Below are 7,426 nucleotides of genomic sequence, written 5' to 3' on the forward strand. Positions count from 1 at the left end.
TAAAAGTTGAATAAGTATGGTGAAAGAACACAACCTTGTTGCACACCTTTTTTAATTTTAAACCACCCAGTCTTCCCATGTTCTGTTCAAACAGATGCCTCTTGGTCCAGGTACAGATTCCTCATGAGCACAATTAAGTGTTCCTGAACACTCATACTTCGCAATGTTGTCCATAGCTTGTCATGATCCAAACAATCAAAAGCCTTTTGTAGTCAATAAAGCACAGGTAAACAACTTTCTGATAGTCTTTGCTTTCAGCCAAGATCCATCAGACATCAGCAATGAAATCCCTCATCCCATGGCCTCTTCTGAATCTGGCTTGAACCTCTGGAATTTCTCTGTCAATGTATAATTGTAGCCATTTCTGTATTACTTTTAACAAAACTTTACTTGCATGAGATATCAAAGAGGTTGTCCGATGTTTTTCACATTCCATTGGGTCACCTGTTTTTGGAATGGATCTCTTCCTATCATTTGGCCAGATAGTTGCCTTCCAAATTTCGTGACAGAGATGAGTGAGTGTCTCCTGTGCCACCTCACTTTCTTGAAAGATTTCAGTTTTATTCCATCAATTCCTGGTGCCTTGCTCTTTGCCAATTCCTCCAATGCACCTTGGACTTCCTCCCTGAGTATCATTGGCTCTTGATCATGTGCTACCTCTTGAAATGGTTGAACATTAACCATTTCCTTTAAATAAAGTGACAGTGTGTATTCTTTCCATCTTCTCTTGATGCTTTCTGCATAATTCATTAATTTGCCCAGATAATCTATTAATAACAAAAGTTGAGGCTTGAATTTTTTCTTCATTTCTGACAGCTTGAGAGAAATGCTGAGCATGATCTTCCTTTTTGGTTTTCTGATTCCCGATCTTTGCACATTTTATTGTAATATTTGGTTTTATCTTCTTGAGCTGATCTTTGAAATTTTCTGTTCAACTCTTGCACCTCCTCATTTTTTCCTTTTGCTTTAGCATCTCTATGCTAGATAGCAAGTTTCAGTGTCTCTTCTGATATCCATTTTGACTTTTTCCTTCTTTCTTGTCTTCTCAATGACTTTTTGCTTTCTTCATATATGATGTTCTTGATGTCATCCCACAACTCTTCTGCTCTTCGGTCTTTAGTGTTTAATATATCAAATCTGTTCTTCAGATCATCTCTAAATTCAGGTGGGATATATTCAAGGTCATATTTTGGCTCTCATCAACTTGTTTTCATTTTCTTCAGCTTCAGTTTGAATTTGCATATGAGTAATTGATGGTCTGTTCTACAGTCTGCCCCTGGCCTTGTTTTCACTGATGTGATGTAGCTTTTCCCTTATCTCTTTCTGCAGATGTAGTCAATTTGATTTCTATGTATTCTATCTGGTGAGGTCCATGTGTATAGTCATCTGTTGTACAGTCTAAAGAAAGTATTTTAAATTAACAAATCATTGGTTTTTCAGAATTCTATCATGCATTCTCCAGCATCATTTCTATCACCAAGGCCATATTTTCCAACTACCGATCCTTCCTCTCTGCTCCCAACCTTTGCATTCCAATAACCAGTAATGATCAATATATCTTGATTGCATGTTTGATCAATTTCAAATGTAAGAAGTTGGTAGAATTCTTCTGTTTCATCCTCACTGGCTTTAGTGGTTGGTGCATAAATTTGAAAAATGGTGGTATTAACTGGGCTTCCCTGTAGGCGCATGGATACTATCCTATCACTGACAGATTTGTACTTCATGACTGGATATGTTCTTTTTGACGGTAAATGCAACACCATTACTCTTCAATTTGCATTCCCTACATAGTAAACCATGTGGCTGTCAGATTCAAAATGGCCAATACCAGCCCATTTCTGTTCATTAATGCCTAAGATATCGATGTTTATGCATTCCATTTCATTTTTGACAACTTCCAATTTTCCTAGATTCATACTTCATACCTTCCATGTTCTGATTTTCAATGGATGCTTATAGGTGATCCTCTTCATTTTGAGTTCTGCCTATCAGCAAATGAAGGTTCTGTGGGCTTTTCTCCCATGAGCTTTTCTCCAGTTGCGTCATTATGGTCAAGACTACTTTGAGGAGGCAGCTCTTCCCCAGTCACATTTTGAGTGTCTTCCAACCTGAGGGGCTCATTTTTCTGGCACTATATCTGACAGTGTTTCTCTGCTATTCATAAGATTGTCAGTGACTAAAGATTCAGAAGTAGTTCGTTACTCTTTCTTCCTATTCTGTCATTGTCTGGAAGCTCATCTGAAACCTGTACACCATTTTCTCCCTAAAACTCTTCAATTTTTCAAGTTAAGACTGGACTATTGCAACTTCACCTTGAGAAATGCTGAGCATGTTCTTCCTTGTGGTTTTATAACTCCAGATCTTTATAAATTTCATTATAACATTTAGTTTTCTTTTTCATTTTGTGCTGTGAAATTGTCTGTTCAGATTTTTTGCTTCATTTTTTCTTCCTTTCATTTTGTTGCTCTTTGATGAAGAGTTTCATAGTTTCTTCTGACATCCATTTGGTGTTATATTTAGTTATTGGTTTTTAATGATGTTTTCTTTCTTCAAGTATTATGTCCTTGTTGTCATCTCAGAACTTAACTGCTCTTTAGTCATTAGTGTTCAGTGTATCAGAACTACTCTTGAGATGGATTCGAAATCAAGGTGAGATATACACAATGTCATACTTTGGAATTTGGGGACTTTTCCAAATTTTGTTCAAATTTAGTCAGCTTCAACTTGCACTTGCAAAAGAGCAATTGATGGTCTGTCCCACAGCTGAATTCTAGCCTTGTCCTGACTAGTCATAAAGAGTATGTCATAAAATTGATCATTTGTGAGTGAACCTCTAAGAATTATAACAGCAAATTATGTATCACAACACTGTATGTGTATTGCTAATGAGAGATGTACAAAATAAAATAGTCATGTAAGTGTGATTCAATGTAACTTAAATAAAATTTAACTGGGAATTATCTGTATACATACACATGTGCTTGCGTTGTGCACATGTGTATGTTTATATGCTTGTAAATATGTGTATTATTCCTCTAAATTTTAAATTAGGTAAGTTTTCTTAAAGAATAATTAAGTATTCAAAATATATAGTAAAGTCTATCTTTACATAAGAGTCCTGGTGTGGAGCTGTGGGTTAATGCACCAGACTGCAAAACCATTTGAACTGCAAGGTTGGCATTTGTGTGGTTCGAAATAGACTTGACAGCACTTAACAACAATAACAATTATTACCATATGAGAACAGCTCTTTTAAGTTATTCAGAATAAAATAATGGCAGTGTACTGCAATGCAAATAAATGTTAATTCCTCAAATATATGTTCAGCTTGGGTCATTGAGACACTGTTTTTTTTTTTGTTTTGTTTTTTTTAATGGAAACAATTCAAAGATTCAACTGAAACTAAAAGAACAACAATGAACTTCTAAAATAATAAGTCTCAAAAGTAAAGAATGTCAATGGTTATTTTTATATATTATTTACTTGCAGTTAGAGAAATTATCCATAAAATTATGACCCAAGTAATTTTTTATTTTATTTTTTTTTACTGTGTCACCTATAGGTTTCAAGGTGTTGTCTTAATATGTTATGCTGGTTATACATTATTAAATTCTGTAATATGTAATAATTTTGATTTATTATAGAATTATGAAACTATTACCATGCTTTTTATTTGCTTAATAAAATCAATTAATTGATATATTAGCCTGCTTTTTGGAACAGAAATTGTAAACACAAAATATACACATTGTATTTTCAAGTCTAAGATATAGAGAACACACAAACTAAAGATAATTTAATTGTATTTTGAAAATTCTAAAGGAAATGTATTAACCTTATCTAGCATACTGACTGAATACTTAATTATAGATTCATATGTAATGATTTGAGACAATAACTGTAAGATGACTATGATGAATGTAGCAGGATAATGAACACATTTTCCCCTTATATTTCAGGACAACACATTTTTGTCCTTATATTACACGAAACAGTAATTGCTTTCCCTTATTTTTGTAACTTCCTGAGTTACAAGACCCATTAGTTAATAAGTTATTAGAACATGCATCCTTATCTAACAATATGCATTCTCAAGGCTGATAAAGATGAAACGGCATTTAGTACTAGAGTGGTACCAGCATGTTAATTAAAAATTAAAGTAGTCCCAAAACAAAGAGGTGCAATCAATAATACCCTGGGAGCTACTGAGGTCCTTTAATAAGATCTTGGAATTTGAAGAGTAGATAGAGAATATTAGGATAGACTAACATGTTTGATTTTCTAGTAATAATATCTGAACTAGAACGAATATCAGTGTCTACTCTAAGTATCACTAAGATCCTACCACTTTTCATAATAGATTTTAGTTCTTTCTAGAACAGATAATGTGTAAATGTCTATGCAAGTTTTAGATTGCCCTTAAAAGTAAGTTTAAGTGTCAAATTATAATAATACCAGAGTCAGTATATAAAGGACAGTCACATATTGTAGAAAGGACCTACACACCACCATTAAACCTTATAGAAATTCCAGTTCAATCTTTTGAAATTAAAGACTATTATAAATTTTCTCCCTCAATCTTTAAAACATATTTCACTGTGATGTTTTATGCTGGATATTTTCACATGATTTTCTTGTGAACTCTATTAATTGTTAATGTTAAGCTACTTATATTAAATATAAATGTAAGCCAAATGATATTTGTAGAATTTGTGTAAGATATAACCCATTCTGGTGATATTTACCTCTGTGTACCTAATATTCATTTTAAAAAATGGAGCATAATTTCAAGTATATATTTGTCTTTATGGAATACTGTGTGATTTAAAATCAGATAAGGAATATTTCAGAGTTGCATCCTTTCACTATACTCATTCAATCTGTATTCTGAACAATTGTGAGATCTGGACTTTATGAAGAAGAGCACAATGACATCAGGATTTGAACATTATGGATTATACCTCAATATAAAGAAAACAAAAATTCCCAACAATTGCACAAATAATCAACATCATGAAAAACAAAGAAAGTATTGATGTTGTCAAGGATTTCATTTTACTTACATGCACAATCAATGCCCATAAAAGCAACAGTTAATAAATAAAATAACATATTGAATTGGGAAAATCTGCTTCAAAAGATCTGTTGAAAATATTAGAGAGTAAAGATCTTACATTGAAAACTAAGGTGTGCCTGACTCAAATCAGGATATTTTCAATACCCTCAGATGCATGCAAAACTGAACAATGAATAAGGAATACCTAAGAATAATTTATTTCTTTGAGGTATAGTGTTGGCAAATAATTTTGAATATAATATTAACTACCAGGAGACAAAGCAAATCTGTCTTGGAAGAAGTACAGTTAGAATGCTTCTTAAAAGAGAGGATGATGATATTTTTCTTATGTACTCTGGACATGTTATCAGGAGGGTTGAGTCACTGAAGAAGGACATCATGCTTGGTAAAATAATCAGCTAAAGAAGAGGAATACCCTCAATAAGATCGCTTCAACAATAGGCTCAAACATAGAAACCATTGTGATTATGGCAGAGGAACTGGCATTGCTTTGTTCTGTTGTACCTAGGTTTTTTAAGAGTTGGAACCAACTTTGATGCACCTAACATCAACTGCACTAACTATATTTGTCTTTATACCTCTTTCTGTTACTTCTTGCTTCCTCTTCCAAACACAATTACTATAATAAATTTTGTTTATAGCATTTACTTATTGTTTACTATATTTCTCTGAGTTTGCTTGGTGGTGCAAACAATTAAGGATCTTGACTATTCAATGAAAGACTGGCAGTTCAATTCTACCCCAAGATATCTTAGAAGAAGACTGCTGTTGTTATTTTTAAGTGCTAAGGAGTCAGTTCTTACTCAAAGTGAACCTGTCTAAGGTTTCTGAGTAGTGGCTTATGGGCTTGAACTGCCAACCTTTTGGTTAGCACTCTATTTTTTATCCTACAACACCACACCTGGACTCCAGAAGAACAACTTGAGATCTACTTTTATATGGAGCACAGTTTTTTTCTGACATCCATAGGGTCACCATGAGTCCAAATCAACTCAATGGTCATTTGTTTCATATATGCCAGTGTAATCCATATTTTATGGAGTGTGTTGGCTCTGTAGTATAAGCACTGGACTGGAAACCACAAGGTTGGTGGTTCGAGCCCACTAGCTGCTCGGCAGGAGAAAGATGAGGTTTTTCAGCTTTCACAAAGTTTTACAGCCTCAAAACCCTACACAGGGTAGCTATGAGTAAGAAATGACTGGAGGGCACTTAAAACCAGCAACAATACATATATTGCTATTGGGTAATTTTTAGGTTTTGTGGAAGTATTCTGGATGTCTTTTTCTGCATATGTTTTGTTTTCAAGGTGCTGTGTTTTTGACATAGGAGTCCTGCTAAAACACTGATTAAACACTTGGCTTCTAACTGAAAAGTCAGTTGTTTGAACCCACCATCTTCTCTATAGGAGAAAGATGTGGCAGTCTGCTTTAGTAAATCTTTAAGCCTTGGAAACCCTATGGGAGCAATTCTAGTCTGTCCTGTGGGACCTCTATGTTGCTCCTGATGCTGTGTGCCATGAGTCAGTTTTGACTCATAATGACTCTGTTAGTGTTCTTGAGGTTGTAAATATTCACAGGAGGAGAAAGCCTCATCTCTCTTCCTCATTGCAGTTGGTGGATTCAAACTGCTGACCTCTCAGTTAGCAGCCCAATGAGTAACCCATTAAGCTACCAGGACTGTGAGTCAGAATTTATACCAAAACAATGAATTTAATTTTGCTTTTATTTTTGTTTATGTTACTGCTAGTACTCTATGAGCCACAGGAATGTAATTTATTACTTTCACTGCAATATTTATACTTTAAAGATGAATGTCTTTGGTCTGCTGCATGGAATACCTTTATATTAATTAATTACTACTTCATCCTTGGTTTTAAAGTAGGTCAATACATATTCAATAAGTTCAGGAAATAGTTTTGTTAAAATACCAGATAGCAATAAAATGATTCTGAGAAAATAGTAATTAATATTGAATATAAATACAGTATTTTTCATTCCATCCTGTGTCTCATATACTATGCATCAGGTTTATTGAACTATTTAAATTCTCATTTGCAATTCATTTTTTTTTTTTTTTTTTCCTCTTCTGGGTGTCCCTATGTTTTGTTGCATATGCAGGTTAAGTTATCACTTCAGTTTCATTAATTTGCAAATCTTTGAATTACTTTTCATGTCATTTGCAAACTTTCATTTCAGTTTTCCAATAATTGTGCTTTTATTTTAAAATATGAACATATTCATTTTAAAGTTTTACATTTCTATTAATATATTAGAAAACCTCTAAATAAAAAAATACATAATCCTAGAGCTCATAAATCCCACATGTCTGTCAGATTGTTATAAGTTG

This window comes from Chrysochloris asiatica, unplaced genomic scaffold (genome assembly GCF_000296735.1).
Source record: "Chrysochloris asiatica unplaced genomic scaffold, ChrAsi1.0 scaffold00002, whole genome shotgun sequence".
Lineage (NCBI taxonomy): Eukaryota > Metazoa > Chordata > Mammalia > Afrosoricida > Chrysochloridae > Chrysochloris > Chrysochloris asiatica.